At 45.9% G+C, this 17,374-nt stretch overlaps 1 protein-coding gene across 23 annotated transcripts in view; it reads right to left on the reverse strand.

Annotated features, from left to right (window-relative positions):
- Positions 1–17,374, reverse strand: part of CRBN (cereblon) — a 68,422-nt gene that overhangs the window by 46,675 nt on the left and 4,373 nt on the right. For 13 of the 23 annotated variants that reach the window (XM_046899996.1, XM_040646323.2, XM_046899998.1 and 10 more), the window contains 9 exons: positions 16,846–17,017; positions 15,405–15,843; positions 15,260–15,317; positions 14,263–14,374; positions 13,428–13,557; positions 12,296–12,465; positions 10,551–10,670; positions 515–1,776; positions 235–364 (listed from right to left, as the gene is read on the reverse strand). The gene's annotated coding sequence lies outside the window, so the exon portion shown is untranslated. The remainder of the gene's footprint in view (positions 1–234; positions 365–514; positions 1,777–10,550; positions 10,671–12,295; positions 12,466–13,427; positions 13,558–14,262; positions 14,375–15,259; positions 15,318–15,404; positions 15,844–16,845; positions 17,018–17,374) is intronic. The other 10 variants (XM_046900000.1, XM_046899995.1, XM_046899994.1 and 7 more) reach the window with 10 other exon arrangements.

The following is a 17,374-nucleotide window of genomic DNA, read 5'->3' on the forward strand; positions in this document are numbered from 1 at the left end:
AAAACGAAGGCCTGAATTCCCCTCCAGATTTCACAGCGTCTGGGAGACGTGCAACTATTCAGACGTGTTTTCTATTCAGAGAAAATGAAACCTCCCCCTGTTGATAATGTACTATTATCAGGGATCATCTGCTCCTCCACGCCGCCCCCACACACACACCAGGACTAATTGAGAAAGCGGTTGTTGACAGATGACTGTGTACAGAGAACAGGAGACGCCTCGTCACTCACTCACCCAGGAGAAGGGAAGCTGGAGCAGTGAGCAGCAGCGTGGCACTGAGTTCTGCTGCGGGAACCACGCTGTCACTGCTGCTTTGTGCAGCTCCGTTCACAGGTGTCACACCAGGCACTCACTTCTGTACCTGCTGCAATAAAATCAGTTACAATCACATCCTCCCCTGTAGCACTGCAAATATGTTCGTATCTAATTCTTTCCATCTTTGTGCAAACATATTACTTTGGTATTACAAAGAGACAAATGAAATAATGTCACGCTGCTCTATATAACACCATACCTGGGGGGGGAAAAAAGCTGCCTGTATGCGTATGTCAGTGTAAATCCACGTCATTTAACTCTTCAGGAATAAAAATCGGGACGTTTTCAAATCTTGCAGAGCATCTCACCCTCTCCTTGAAGCACCAAAGCTTTGCTGCACAGCCGATGGCCAGCAGGCACAGAGCACAGCGCTGCTTTCTGAACCTTGGGCTTGAAGGAAAGTTAAAAGTAAAACGAAACGCCTTGCGAGGAAACAATCATAGAGTCTTCAAACCATCACTGGAATATGACCGTCCTCGAGGGATGCTAAAAGAAATCATGAGCCAATTTCAAAATGAGAAGGGGACTCTGGGCTGGAGTTAGGCAGGTGATTCACCACCCTCAGCAACCTTTCCATATCAATGGAGAGGGAAGAATGGGGATATTGCACCTGTGTGGGGGAAAGGTGAGTAGATTTTTAAGGTAGAACCCGGTGCAGGTAGGCAAGGTGTGATCTGATTAAGCCAGATGAACATATGCCAACTCACCTTAGGAAATACAGCCTTGTCCAACCAGGAACCCAGCAATATCCACAATCCATAGAACTGGAGCATTAACTCTTTAACTGCCAGTGCACTACATGATATTATAATGTGGAATACAGACATCAAAAAATCACTGAACCATGACAATCTTGTATTTGCCAGTTGGCTAAAGCCAGAGGATCCGTGGTGCCCATCTCAGTGACAGGAGGAGCCCCGGGAGCAGCTCCCTGCCATCCTACTGCCAGGCAGGGCCACCGACAAGCCTGGTGATCCCACATGGCATCATCCTACCTGCAAAACCACATCCCAGCTGCTCCAAACCAGGCACTGCACATTGAAACACACTGTGAGCATCCTGCGCGCTTCCTCACACAAAGTAGGTGACCCATTTTCCTCACACATCGTAGCAGCGTTTCATTTCCTACCCTTTCCTCTTGTATGACACAGAGGATGCCCTGCTGGTGTTTTCCTGCGGTAATGGGCTCGTTCTGCAGCAGCATGTCATGATGCCACGTAAGTGCTCCTTTCTGCTCCCACAGAGCTAACGGCAGCGCCCTGATGGCTCCGAGGAGTGCAGGATGTGGGTTCAGAGACCTTCTGCTCCACAGCAAAGGAAGTGCATGCTTCTTATTGAGCCTCTGCACACACAGAGCGCTATTCAAACACGTTTACCGTTTCTGAGCAGACATCTTCAGCTGGAACCTCAGAGACACATGCGGAGGGTTTATCTGGTGGTAGCAAAAGCCTCGTGGCGTTCCTTAGATGGAAAGAAAACCGGGTGTAGCAATTATTCATAGCTGTACATACATTCCTGCAGACAGCCGAGCTGACTTGGCAGAGACTGAAGTTAATTGGGTTTACAGTAGAATGAAGCTTTGATTGAAGTGCTTCGCTTAAGAAAATTACACGCGCACCCCCATACCCCGACACCATCACTCTCCAGTGTGCAGAGCAACCGCCCCACGTATTACCAAGGAAGGAATGCTGAGGTTCTGATTGCTTTGCCAAAGACCCACAAGCGCATGATATGGAGGTGTTTGATCTGCTGTGTGCTGATGCATAATGGAGCGGCTGCAGAGGCTGCACAGGGCCGGCATTCTGGGCGCCTTTTGAAGTTTGCAGCCACCCCACAGCTACCAGGGTGGGACCTGCACGGGGAGCCCAGGTGGCCCCAACACAGGGCAGGAGGGAAACTGCTCCAAATCCAATGCAGAAATGGGCTCCGAGCAACCAGAGAGGGGAAATTAACGTAGCCTCGAGTTTGCCGAGTAAATAATTCAGATTCTACTGCAGTGATTTATGAAAATAAAAAGACTTATTTAACGAGCCCAGCAGGCAGTGGGCACTTCTATTATTTTTACATGTTAAGAGCAAAAATAAAAGGACAGGAGCTTTTGCTTCATTGGGCTTTTCTCCTATTTCACAGCTACAGTTAAAAGTAAAAGAGCTCCAGCGTGCCTTGGGGTTATGCTGTGCTCAGCAGTTTTGCCAGCCAGGGAAGGGTCACACAAATGGTGCCTTCGCCGTCTGTGTCATGGTGCTCAGTTCTCATGCAGCTGCATGGAGAAAGCTTCCAGGTGTTCGTGGGAATTACTGGGGGAAGTTCTGCAAAATGACAGAACAACAGAGAAGGACTGCTAGAAGCTCTGCGTGGAACAGCGCTCAAACCCAAACCTGTTTTTGACTGCATGCTCTTCAGTTGCTTTCCTAAATCTATCTGTGCAGAATTGCACGCAGGAATTCAGATCACAGACCACATCACAATGATAACTCTCTGTTACTCTGCTGGGAAAAGTCCCACATAGACAGAGATTATCTGCATTCTGAAGAAAATGGGAGAACAATGGAGATGAGCAAAGAAGAGATGAAATGGAAGAAGGAAGTTCCATAAGAAGCAGAAGGAAGAAGAGATATGGGAAATGGAAAAAAAACAAAACACCCCACAACTGGAAATGAGGAGTGACATTTTATGTTGGCTCAGAGGGCAGTGAGACCATGGCACTGCTGCCCTGAGAAGTGTGAGTGCCCCATCCCTGGAGGTGCCCAAGGCCATGGATGGGGCCCTGGGCAGTGTGGTCTATGGGAGGTGTCCTGCGCACCACAGTGGTTGGAAATGAATGGGCTTTAAGGTCCCTTCCAACCCAAAGGACTCCACGCAATTGAAAAATGTAAGCTGTCTGCAGGAGGGCCATCGACCTGAACAATTGTTGACAGTGCAGGGAAGGAGCCCTGCTGTACATCCTCCCTGCCAGCGAGTTCTATCCATCTTATTTACTTAGTTTCAAAACAAATCTAACTGAAAATCCAGTCTTCAAAGCCATCCATCCACCCATCTGCCAGCTTTATCAATCATCATCCGCGCTGCACATCAACACTTCTTTCATTGAATTCCATATGGTTCATTGCATGAAAATGCCTAATTAAGAGAACAGGATGAGATTCTAGCAAGTAAACTTGGTGACTGTCCGCAGAGGAAATGTGAGCTATCGCACTAACTCACCAGAGGCAGCGAGCAGAGCCAGAGGCAATGGCAGGTAAACTGCTGCCTAAGAGCATCTCCAGCTCCAAGAGGTTGAGACTTCAAAATTGCCCGTTCACTTGCCCCGTGTCTGCAGCCTGACAGCAGGATTCCTCCTGAGAGGCTGATGAAGGAGCCATGCAGAGTTCCGCAAATGCTTTGTCAGATCAAAAGATCTCCCAGACAGCGACTGCAGATCAGAGGAGCTTGCAGCTATTAAAGCCAACAATTTGCCTCTCCCCAGATATAAACTGGGGGAATTCATCGCCAGATTCAGTGATAAATGGCACTGCTTCTCATACACACACACCGCATGTGATGGGCTGAGGGGCTGAAAATACGTTCACCCCAAACCCTAACCAACCTGCTGCAAATCCACAGCTCCAAGGGCTGAGGGCAGGGAGAGCACTGCTGTGGCTGCAGCCCATAAGGGGCTGCTCTCATTGCTTACCTGGTGTAGCACAGAGTGAACCAGCTGCCTTGGATAGAAGGGGAAATTATTGCATGGGGTTATTTAGGGAAGGAGCGAGACACAGTGTACATCCTCCCTTGGATCAGAGGACAGTTGGACTCGATGATCTTAGAGGTCTTTTCCCACTTCAGTGATTCTGTGACAAGGAGAGCCGTGTGTAGGCATCTTTGGGAACTGGCCATGGTAAATCCTACAGAACGCCTTAACACATCTGCAGCAACTCCACGAGCCAACCTCCCACCAGCCATACAGCTCCGTTCCCCTGCATCACTTTAAGGCAGAAGAAAATACAGCCCTGCAAGAACAACTTTTGTCCCCCGTTTAAGCAGCAGTTCAGTCAGAGGCTCAGGTGCCCATAGAGCTGATGGGAAGGACAGGAGGTGTGGGGACACCGCACGGCTCCATCAGATGAGGTTACCAGCTGCATGGCCACCAAGAGGTGTTGCTGTGGCTAGTGGAAGTCGTTTGGCCAGCACTAAAAACAGAGAAATAAACTCATTTTTATGGCACAGTGCATAAAGAGCCTGGCTTCTGCTGGGAGGCTAAATTTGGACTGCTCGGTTAATTTGATTGGATGCTATGAGAGAGGGCATGATTTGAAACCACAAGTCGTTTTTCTCCTTGGAAGAGTGGATAACTGAGTCTATTAATCTGACAATACATTTAAACTGAGTTATTGTGACAAGGGACTTCCATTATCCATTTCATCTAGTTGCAAACTGTCAGAATAAATCTCGGGGGGTTAGGGAAAAAAGCTGCCTTCCTTTGTTTGCTGTTTTTGTATGCCACAACAGTTTAGATTTGGTTCACTTTAGCTCATGATACTGTATAACTGTACGGGATGGAGGCCCACTGTAAAACCAGTACAGAAAATGTTAACTTTGGGGTTATCAGTGTGGGGTTTTTTTAGTTAGTTTGTTGCTGTTGCTTAAATAAGGACTACAGACCTTAAATAAGGAGTACAGACCTTAAATAAGGAGTACAGACCTTAAATAAGGAGTACAGACCAACCCGGCCACCTAGAGGTATCATGGCATTGACTTCAATGACTTTTTTATGCACCTATTTTTTAAATTATTTATAGTCTAACATCTCCAGAACGGAAAAAGCCATTTCCTATGCTTTTCTCTTCCTTGCAGAGCAAGTTAAGTTAAACAGCTAAAACTCTTATATCAGAAATGAATCAAAATAAGGCACAGAAGAGACAGGGATGGTATCGTGCTTAGGACAGTAAACCAGGCGTGGGGCAGCCCTGGCCAGCAAGGTTTGCCTGAAGTAGTCCGGCCAGTCCTATTATATGGAATATACATAATCTCAAAGCCAGGTGTGGTGAGAACGTTAAAACAAATAAAAGAATAGATCCCTCCATCTTGAAGCCTTGCATGCCTTGGGTTAACTTGTTACAAAGGCAGCGCTGAGAAATAAGCATCGCTCCTTTGACTGATTTCAACCCTATCCTCTCAGCGCCATCAAACAAAGAGCTCTCAATCACGACCTTCCCCAGAGCCACCGTTTGCTCTCAGGAGGTGGTTGGGAGCGCAGCACAACGCAGCAGTGCCAACGCTCCGCCTTTGGGTTTGATCAGATCGGGGAAGCGCGAAGGGACGCGGCGCTCTCATCCCTTTCCTGTCACTGCTGAGCGTTCATTAGTTTTAATTATTTTTCAGGTTCTAGGGGGAGCCATTAAAAACATTAATCACAACCAGAAGGAACAGCAGCCCTGTGTGGCCATAAAGAGACAATAATGCATTTTAGGATACACACTTGTTATGATTTATATTAAACAGGACCAGAGGTAGCATATGGCAGCTGTCATAAAGCAACATTCAGTATGAAAACATGGAGATCGCCTCCAAGCTTAGTTATATTCTTACATATAAGTTGAATTTACTTCAACTGACATTCAGATTTTCTGGTAATATCAATTCCTTTTTTCTTTTTTTCTTTTTTTTAAATGACCACTTTGCTCCAACCCTTGCCCTGCTGTACCTACCAACATTTCCTCTCTGCAGACCTTCTCTCCTCTGACTTCAGATGCACTGTTCACACTGAGGCAGAACTCAGCTCCCATTCTGGGCCATAACAGCCTCCCCAAGTCGTGCTCACCTCCTGCTGACTGCACAGAGTGTATCCTGCAGCACACACTTGCTGGATTTAAATACAGGGCTAAGAAAAGCTCCAAGTGCACAATGAAATCCTGCTTTCACACACTATAAAAATGTGTATTTCTTAATTCAGCAGTAACAGACTAATGCAGAACTGCCTCAAGAAGTGACCCACAGAAATACACAAATGTGCCACAGCCAAGGTACCGAAATCACTTTTGGAGAATAGATGCTTCCTATATCCAACATCCTATAACCCCAGTGCAACACGAGGCCATCCCCTCTCATCCTATCAGAGCAGAGGCCAATCCCCCTCACCACCACCTCTTCCCCTCAGGCAGTTGTAGAGAGCAATGAGGTCTCCCCGAGCTCCTCCAGACTGAAGCATCCCATTCTCCCTCAGTTGCTGTCCATAGGACTGTGCTCCAGACCCTGCACAGCTCTGCTGCCCCTCTCTGGATATGCACTTCAGTGTCCTTCTTGTAGACGCCATCATTTCTTGTAGCAAACATTCAGCATCTCACCCACACGACCAGATGCTGTCAAGATATTCTCTCCCAGAAAACAGTTTTTCCATTTCTACTCACTGTGGCACGCTAAGATGAATACTGTGAAACGAGGGAGATCATCAACACCCACTCCAGATTATTCCACACTGCTTCTGCAACACACTGGTAGGAGCCAACACAGATGTCACACTTGAACACCCGGACCAGATCCAGGCTGATGTAAATCCTCATCATCAATCTGAATTCTGGTGACTTTGATGGCGAGGGGGATGTGGCAGGAGCTGAATACTGGGCTGCATTGGAGCACTCAAGGTTCCTGCCCTATATGGGCCAGGTGGGAGCGGGGTGCCCAGCCCCACGTCCTGGCACTGCTGGATGGGCTCACCTCACACAGCACAGCATTGGATGGAGACAAAGCGTTGGTTGGGAAGGTCTGAACGAAGGACAGTGACGGATACGTTTATGGAACGTACGCTAAAATGAATCACTTCTGATATCATTTTTCTTCCTCTAGCGTAATTATAACCATCTTTAATGTAACGTGAGGCTTTTTTGAACGAGGGTATTTATTTCAATTAAGAAGTATAAAGCATCAGATCTAAAAATGCTGTAGGCGAGGGATTTGGTTATTTAGAATTATTCTGTGCTAGAATTACACTGGCTCCATGGTCCTATATTATTCTCAGACATTACATGAAATTAGGCACAACAGGGAGAAAGAATCAATCAGTCCTGGCTAAGGAATTGAGATAATAATGACTCATTTGATGGGATTGCTCTGGAAAATTAATAATGACGGTGGTAATTACTAACCTGGGATAGCTGCAGTGCTCATTATTCTCCTTTTACTCTACTGAATGTTAAGTATGATGAAGACGTTTGTTAGAAACACAGCCCTGCCTGCAGGCTCTCAATCACAGCCAAGGACCCTCCGAGAGGCCTGAAAGCCATCCTCCTTTTGCACTCGCCAGGAAGCAAACGCTGAACCATTGCAATATTTGCTCTATGGCATACGTATATGACAGATCATTTGTGAGAGTTGAGCTCTGCTGCCTCTACTTCTCCCAACCAGGGGACCTGGCCCAGGTGGGCACAGGAGGGCTGGGGGGACACGCTGGGGACAGGGCTGTTTTTAATGCAAGTGTGGAGAGAGATTGGAATAAAAAGCTGAGAGGGACTAAAAATGGGAGTGCCACACAGCTGTGCTCTCAAACATCTGTTCCACACCCACAGGGTGCACTGCAGCACTTATTTATATTTTAAGTGGATGAGCAGTGTTTGCCTTATGTTGAAGTGCGATGAAAGCGAGTGCCCTGTAATATGCAGGAAGAGGGAAAAAAGAAAATGTAGCTCTTTAGTAATGCTAAAACAACAGTCCTAATATTGAAGGAAAACAAATCTATAATTTTCTGAACAAGGCAGAGGTTTTCTACAGCATCAGCAATCCTTCTTGATTGAGGAATTTTGGACCCCTTATCAACTTTACTAATTACTCCCTTTCTCCTGCCAACAACTCCTTTCCCAGCTGGTTTAGCCCAGCACTGCCTTCAGCCCTGCGACATGGGCTCTTTGAGGGCACCCTACATCCATGTCACTGCCCTATTACCTCAGTCCATAAGCGCACAACCTTTCTCACCAGTCCAACCTTTTTCTGCCACGATGGTCAAACAAGCAATTTTTCCAGAGGGATTTGTGGATTTAAAAACTCTCGTCTGTAGGTTTTAGAAAGCCTGAGCATCTCTGTGATCTGCAAACACAAGGCCCCGCAATGGGGGCTCCTACCCACCACCAGCCTCTGCACAGTACAGCAGTGGACTTTATTCCATGGGCAAATTCCTTTGTCAGGCCCACCTGTTCTCTTCTGCATCAATTTCTGCAGCCAGCGCAGCTCCCGGCATCGTCCCTCCTAATGCTCAAACCCCTGTGAGCCATTACTGGGAAAAGTCAAGGCTTTTGCTATTTACAACAGCAGTATCATTAATGCCACTTATGTTTATCATTTCGCCTCATTATTGTTCCGGTAGATTGTTTTCAAACAAGATGAGAACAGCAATGTGCACTGCGTGTGCAATTGTCTGAAATGTCAAGAACGGGGGACGTGAGCTCTGCTGGGGTAAAGGGAGATGCTGACAGCTTTTAGCAGCAGCCCATGCCTTCCGGCTCCTTGTTTAGCTCCTTGACAAACCCACTGTCACCCGGCTTGTCACCATGCCCTGCACACATCCAATTATCCCGGTACAGCGCAGCATGACAAAAACAATCCATCCATACCATCCAAACAATACACTTCTAGTATAAAAATCCAGATTGCTCTCAAATTTCTCTTTCCTCACTGCCAGGCCAGGCAGACCGTGGTTCCTTCACTATACCGGATGGCACCAGCAGAGGAAGTGGGATTTGGGATGCTGCTCTCTAGGGTTGGTGCTGCCTGCATCAAGTGCTTCACTTGGATAATCTGTGCAGGGCTGAAAAATGGACAGTGTTGGCAAAGTCCCCCTGCTGTGTTAGCCCTACCCACAGATTTAAGAAACGACCATAAATAAAGCTCCCCTTAGAATCATAGATTCATTAAGGCTGGGAAAGACCCCTAGGACCCCAAACCCACCTCACCCCCGCCATGCCCACTGCCCGTGGCCCTCAGTGCCACATCCCCACAGTTCTGGAACACCCCCAGAGATGGTGACCCCACCGCTCCCTGGGCAGCCCGTGCCAATGCCTGATACCTCTTTCAGAGAATAAATAGCTCCTAATATCCAATCTGACCTCCCCCGAGCACAACTTGAGTCCTGCACATGAGATTTCACAGTATTTAAGAGAAGAGGTTGATGAAGTTAAATGAGATGTACAAAATCAACAGCAACCCAGCAATTACAATGGAGATCTTGCAACCATCAACATAACATGGTCAGAGACCTGGTTACCTGTCACAAGAACCAGCAAGTTGCTGTCCTACTGACCTCTCCTATCCCCATCCTATCCGCAGGGAAAATGTATAACCTCAGTCGCATCTGGCTGCCAGCAGCTGCCCATAAACCATCTACAAAAAACACTGTGGCAGCAGCACTCAGATTTCAGGGATGCAAGAGCAAAGGGAGTTCTCCCAAGGAACTCAGGGAACATGATCAAGCTGCAATTGTGGCTTATTCAAATGTCCCCCATAAGCATCAGAATGGAGCTGCCTCTCGCCAGACACCTCTCGCCATTTGTTTCCCAAAAGGAAAGCACATGTTTAAAAATCTCACTTCAGCTATGAGTGCCAAGCAATGAAGATATGACCTGAATACGTAGAAAATCCATCAGTTTGAAAGCAGGCATCCAAAAGCAATGATGAGAAGAATTGTCCTGCAGAACAAATGCCTCCTGCAGCTTATTTGAACTACAAGAACATATTAAACCTCACGTTCTGCTCACAGCTGTGCTTAGCTAAAATGGAAATAGTCATTTCTATGGTCACTTCCACCTGGGAGGCTGTCACCTGCAAAGTGCATTTCAAGAGCAAGCCCAGATTTAATAAACTTATGATCATGAGTGACTGTGGTACTTGACACGATCCATGTCTGCTCTGTGCGTTTGCTTCTTCAGCATAAACAAAGGTACCAAATTTCTGTTCAGAAGCGCTTGCAAGCTCAGAGAGTTAATTATTGTAATTATCAATTCAACAGACTCAGAATGCTAATCTATTATAAAGTGGTCTGTTAATTGGTGTTAAACTGTCATTAGTCTGCCATTTCCTATGTTATCAAGCTGACCTGGAGCACAGCAGAGCTGAAAAACCAATCCATTTCTCATTTCTGGCAACTGCTGATTACAGATTTGGAGAAGAAAAAAAAAATCTGCATACTTGGAATTGAAATCGCTATAAGAACAAAGGAAAACATAATTCTGCTGCTTTAAATTACAATCCTTTTGTTACACATCGTGCTTTACCTGCACATAATCCTCCAGTGTTGCCCATATGGGTCTGTCTGTTGACTCCTTCCTCACCTCTGGGGGTTTCATTACCAAATCCATGTGCCCAGGAGGGCAGTGAACTTCCATTTAAATATGCTGCAAGACAGAGAGATGGCATTTCAGTCTCCCCCCAAAGCTGCTGTGGAAGCAGCATGACGTGCTGGAGTGTTTCTCAGGGTAGCTCACCCAGTTGACGTCCAACCACTTGTCGCATCCTCACCTTACACCAGCAGAACTCCTAACTGTACCTGCATGAACCTCATTTCTTCTTCACTTCCAAAAACACGCAAGCCTTCTTCTGTTTGATACTCTTTACTGCCACAGAGATGCTCACCCACAGGGAATTCCCACTTATTTTAATCTGTAAGGCCCCGCTACACTGACAAACTGATCCATGTGGCAACAAGGCATCCCACTCCTGTTTCTTGGTTACAGACAAGCAGGCCTACACCACTTTCACGCAGAAAACCTACCCCTCAAACTGCCCATCTCTCAATATGGCTTCTTTGTCAGCGTCTCCAGCTGAACTGGAAGTCAAATTAATTGTTACAGCAGACGGATACCTCTCCAAAGAGCTGCAGCACAGATCATCAGCACTGTCTGTCAGCTTCTCTCTCCCCGAATCATTTTCTTGGCAGTAGCTGCCGCATCGAACTCATGCATACCTATGAGAGTTTTACACATTGCACTGAACGTTATGCAGTGGTACCACTGGCCGTGTGGTTTTGGCAGGGATTGGAAAGCCATCGGGCCCCAGCTTTTTCTCAGCCTGCCCTATCACAAGCAGAATTTATTGTTGCTGGGAAACTGTTGCCGGGACATTTGCTGGACATTTTGTTTTGCTTATCTTTTGCTCTTCAAGGCACTACATATTCCCTGTCCTTCATCTAATTCCCTCATTACTATTCTATCCATTGCTCACACCTTTATAGTTCCCCCAGTCGCCTTCATGTGGTCTGGCTGCCTTATTCCCTGCCAACAACTTCAAATTCTGCTTTAGTGCATATTCCTTTTACTCCAAGGAAGGAAAATAAACCTGTGCAGATGGAAACCTAGATCTTCAGCTGTTCAGGAAAGCGGGCTCTACACGATTTCTACTAGAGGAATTACTCAGGCTTGGAGAAGACTGATGAACATGATGTCAAGGACAGCTGTCAAAATGAGAAATGCCCACTGTAGCTTTCTCTACGCTTCAGTCAGTCACATTTGCTATTACTTCACATTATTGATACGCAATGACATTGTCCAAAATGGATATAGAGACTTAGCAAAGACCAAAAGCAAGTTTTTGCTGTTTCAGGAGATAAAGATCTTGCTCAGCACTCTCCAAGGGGGTGACTCCTCTAAGTATCATTCTTTTTGGGAACGAACAAGTAAAGAAAAATGTTGCTTTGAGCTGAAATTCATCCTCAATCACTTTAAAGCTGAATTTGAAATAAAAAGATCTCCGTAATGCCATTAAGAAACTGCTTTAGTACATGTAAAACAATGAAGACCACTCCTTGATGTCCCAGGACACAATGGACTCGTTGCTAGCAACTTAACACAAGTGCTCATGGTGACAGTTATGGAGAAGAGGGAAAATGGAGAATTCCACAAGGCACAGCATTTGAGAGATTCAGAAAAAAGAAACAATGCTCAAAGACGTACAGACTTTCAGTAGCAGAAGGCATGCGAAAAGCACTGGGATCTCATTTGTTGGGTGGTTGGTCAAGACTTACTGTTCAGCAGATGCACACAGTAAGCGTGTTTCCTCTGCACTGAATAAATGTCCTTGCTTACAGGCATTTGCTTTTAGTGCTCAGCTGAAGTGGTTCGCTGGGAGATCAGAGACAGAGAAACTCAGATGGCTGGCTTGCTTCTTCTGTTTCCTTTGGCACGAAGTTGGGTGCTAATTTAAAACAAAATGTTGGCTTTTTTATGGGGTGTGTGGGCTGGCAGCCTTATGCTTGCAAAGGCATGCAAGGCTACAGGCACTGTTTTTTGGGTTTTGTTTCAATAAACCCAAAAGGTTGATTTTCCCTTTTCAGCAGCTTAAATGCTGTATAGAAGTTAATGACTGTGCTTCAGCTGCCGTTCAAGATGATGGCTGAATTCCTAAGGCCATATTATTTTATGACTCCAAGTATCCAACAACACTTTTTTTATATCAGAAAACCACCTCTAGTGACAACATCTATTGCACAGCAGCTCCTGTAAGGAAGCTACTGGAATGCTCCAATCTGCCAACTTCAACGCTTACCGCGGAGTTAATTTTTTCTGACTGCACCATATGCTTTGCCATTATTATAGTGGTGCCAGGGCTTTTCTTTCTCATGTATTGATTGAAATGATGTATGTTGTACATGTCCTAAGAACCTGCAAGAGTCACTGAATTTTGAGCTGTTCCTCTCTATCTTGGCTCTTCCTGTTGCGATGATGGGTTTGATTGTACAAACCAGTTCCAGCCTGACTCAATTAGTTTCTTTGTGCCCAGGACTAGCTGATTAGTAGCTCTACCAGGACTTATCTACCTGGACAGGGAGAAAACTGAGACATGAATTTACACAGTGCTACTTTTCATCAGTAATTTTCTTCATGGGAGCTCCTAGTGTGCCCCATCAAATGCAAGCTCGTACACTTTCCAAGGGCAGTAAATGCCCTGCACATATCAAACACTTACAGAAACCATTCTCCTTGCATTCTCTACAAAGACAACATTGAAAATGTAATTTAGATATATGGGGGTAAGGGAGAGTCACTTTCTAAGTGATATTTTTCTCCATTTGCTCTTTTTGCTCTCCATTTGCTGTCCACGAAGAACAGTTCCCTAATTAAAGCAATTAGTTAATGCCTGCAATGGGTCCAGCTTACCTTTGCAGGCACAACGAAGAGCAGCCGAGGCAGCAGCAGCTCCCGCTCCATCCAGCTGACATGAGTGCAGCTTCCAGGCTGGGATCTGTGCTCAGCGATGGAGAGAGCAGGGCAGCCACAAGGTCAACCCCTGAGTATGTGGACAAGGAACTGATGATGAGTGGAAGGGTCTTGGCAATCGCCAGCTCTACTCATTGTCTAAATTCACTCATTTTCCTACAGTGAAGGTAGGTGAGGAGCCTGAGTAAATTGCTGGGGCATATTGTGTACAACCCTTTAATGCAGACAGGTTGTAAAATTGCAGGCTAGGTTGTAAGAATTGCCTGGCCTCCACAATTGTGTTTCTTCAAATAGCAATTTCCTAATTAACAATTTTTGCCCTTTGAAGTCTTGCACTGACAAATTATTTTTTTTCTTTTCTAGCGACAGCAAAATTATTTATCCAATTTCTTCACATAAAGGGCTCATTTTATGTTCTAATGAACAATGGTAAGAACAGAACAAAAGCAGAAAATACACAAAGTAACCCCCTGCCCAGATCAGAGAGAAATTTCTTATCTTTGACACCTGCTGGCAATTAATCCTTGGCATGCCTGAATCTACAATTAGCAGCACTCCTGTAAGGGGCTTTGAGCTGTGGTTCCAGCTGCCATTCAGCACTGCCCTCTGCCTCCTTGGGCAGTGTCTGAATACTGTTTGGCACACACATGAACTGAAATCTGGCTTACCCCTGGTGGCTTCCTGCACCACGCAGAAGATTCATCCCATTATTTTTTAGCTTTTTAGATTCTGCGGTAGGAGTGGGAGTTGGGAGATGCTGTTCCAGCAGACTCACCCATGGGAGATGGAGGCAGGTCCCTCCCTGCAGCGCAGAGTGATGCTTGTCCTCGTGCTGCTCCTTTGCAAGGTGCTGCCATGCACCCGGTCCACAGTACTGAGCCAGAGTGCTGGGATGGTAAAAAGGAGAAAAAAAGGTTGTTTTTCTATTTCTTTTGTAGCATCCAAGGAGGAACTTCTCTCTCCCCAAAAACCATCATATAACCCCTTTGGGATGCACTAAGTTTGTGCCCCTTACTTGCTAAAATTACGCTACATTCATTGATAACTTTTCTGCTCAACAGTCATAACCAACTTAAACTCAAGCACTCCTTCCTGGACCTTAATGATGAAGGATCCTTCTCGTTTTCTTGCAGCTCCATATGCCCACTGATGTGCTGCACTGCTCACCCCCCCAAGGTTTGGCGTACAAGGCAATGAGTAGCATGAATAATCACATTGGTTAGTGTCAGAATATGGAATATGGAGGTCTTCCAAGCAACTTTCTGTGACACGAAATTAACTTAGCGTTGCATTCAAACTTCTACTCTGTCATGTATTTGGTAGGGTTTGAGTCCAGCGTTTTGCTGGAGAATGACAATACCTCGATACCGCCCATCTCCTGATGTTTCTGTGCTACAGAAATGAGTCAGCTGTGCACAGTGTGGAAAACTGAACAGAAATATTGTATAGAAATATTGTAAAGAATACTGTTCTTTGAAGCAGCGGATGGCATTTGAAAGCCATTTAGTTCCTTAAAGAGCAGTACTTTATGAAGTATTTCAAGGGAACTTTGGAGCTATTATTTCTTACTTTGCCATTAAAACCTGGAGGTTTGAAAATTAATAGCTATAAGACCTTTGATGCAAAAATCTCTGAATAAAATAAATTCTGAAGGCTATTTTCACACTGAGTTACATTAAAACTTCAAGTCCCTTGTTAATTCAATGCACATTTCAGAAATTATCTTCAATATTAGGAATAATTTTATACTAAATAATCTTAGAAAAACCCACCGTGACTTCTTCAGTTTTCTGCCGTTCAGACACACGTCCCTCAGTGCTTTCTAATAACCTTTAAATAAACATTCTTGGGTTATTAATTAGCACGGTCAACAATGGATCCACCTTTCATGGGTAATTTCATGGTCAAGTGACCCACCTGGGACAGGCTGCAGGTTGGGCAGCTTGCATACCTGCAGCAGGCATCTCTGTCTGACATTTGTTCTTTAAGCAGCATCTCCAGGAGCATCTCAGTGCCTTTTTTACCTCATTCCTGGCAGCTGGTTGGCCTAAGTCTTCCAGCAACGTGTGTAAGGCTTAGAGGAGCGGTCTCACACAGGAGGAGGAAGGCACATCTTCAGCTTCACGACCACAGCAGCCAGCTGCCCTCCCCACAGCACAGTCACAGCTCTGGGGCAGCGGGGACGTTTGGTGCACTGCAGAGTAACGATATACATCGCACCGTTGTCACAACGCGTTTCTTATCGCTCTGTTCTCAGGGCAAGATTCTCTTGTCTCTTCTCAATTACGCTTCATTTGCTTTTATCACAAAATATAATTTGAAGCAGTTGCTTGGCAGATGGGTTAAAACGTTTTTTCTGTGTCAAGCAAGAAAAGACAAAATGATTACTGGTGCTGTCCATAAAACTGAGCCCTGTTTTGGTGCAACAGGAGATGATGGGGGAAGGTTTCAGGCAGGTGGAGAGAGGCTGCATTCATGTGTGTGCTGCTTTTGTACCACCACTGGCACGTCAGGCTGGTGCTACCCCAAAGTCAGACCTGCCCCAGACAAGCAGGGCAGCCTCCCCTCAAGCCCTAGTTTGCCCACAGCAGTACCATAGAAACCCATTACCAAATGGGTAATGGGGCTCTGGGGCTCCAGATGCACTGCGAGGCCTCTGCTGGTGCTGCCAGGATGGACCTCTGAGCACTGTGCTCTGGGAACACCTCCCTGCCCCATACCAGCCTGGTTCAACAGAGCATGGAAAGCTGCAGGCTGTGGGGCTGATGCAGCCTGATCTCCTACACAGAGCATTTGTGACTTACTTTCAGCACATTACAGGTAATTTTTCATTTTGTATCTGTAAACCTGTACATTGCAGATGGATTAGATGATCTTAAAGGTCTTTTCTAACCTCCGTAATATGAGAATGATGTTATGTGTATAATTTTATGGAAATAAGCTTATCTACAGCGCATTAGATAACGAAAATATTGAAGAGATGGAAAAGAAACAATGTTTTAAAGGAAAAATCTACAAATGCTTTAAAAATTCACCTTGCAGCCTTCCCTAACTGGGTTCCAGCAGGCAATGAAGTCCCCATCAGCTCCGACAGCAGACAACTCCTTCTGCTGGAGGTGGCACCACCTCGCCTCGCGGGGACACCGGCACCTGCCTGGGCCTGGCACCAAGGGAGAAGCTGGGGTCTGTGCAAACCAAGCCTATAATAACCAATTATTACTATTTGGTGCTCCAGCTTTGGCCCATTACCATGCCCACCACAAGCTGCGGTGCTGCTCAGGCTGTGGGAGATGACAGCAAAAGGAATCCACTGGCATTTTTCTATTTAGTCACATAAATAAATCTTAGCCAGCTTCACCTTTTTCAGCAGGAAGCATTCCATGTTATCCCCACTTCGCACATGAGCTCTGGGGTGGGATCTCCTTCTGCCATTGCCACACTGTGCTTGTTGGTAACACACACATCTGCTGTGCTCATTCCAAGTCCAGGAGGTGCAGCTGATGTTAAAGGTTCTTACACAGGCCAGTGCTCTGCCAAAGAGGGCCCAGAATTAGGTTAGTAAGCCACTATTTACACACAGAATGACATGGCCTGGTTCTCTGAAGTGCTGGATCCCACCTCAGAAGCTCCCTGGTGGGGCACGAAGCTTTATTTCCAGCACTTCCTTTGATAAGGGACCCTCTGTACCATCGTTCTCTAGCTGCCATGAAATTAATTCCACGTTACATAAGCCACTGATGAATAAGCATTATTTTCCATATATTAAATGTGTGGAGACAGGTTTCGGCACTGAGCTGGTATTTAGCAAGGAAGGCCTCAGAAATTGTCAATTAATGCTCCTTGACATTTTATAAGTATGCTAATTTACATTAAGCCTACTGCAGGCA

The sequence above is a fragment of the Gallus gallus genome, chromosome 12 (assembly GCF_016699485.2).
Source record: "Gallus gallus isolate bGalGal1 chromosome 12, bGalGal1.mat.broiler.GRCg7b, whole genome shotgun sequence".
NCBI classification, from domain to species: domain Eukaryota; kingdom Metazoa; phylum Chordata; class Aves; order Galliformes; family Phasianidae; genus Gallus; species Gallus gallus.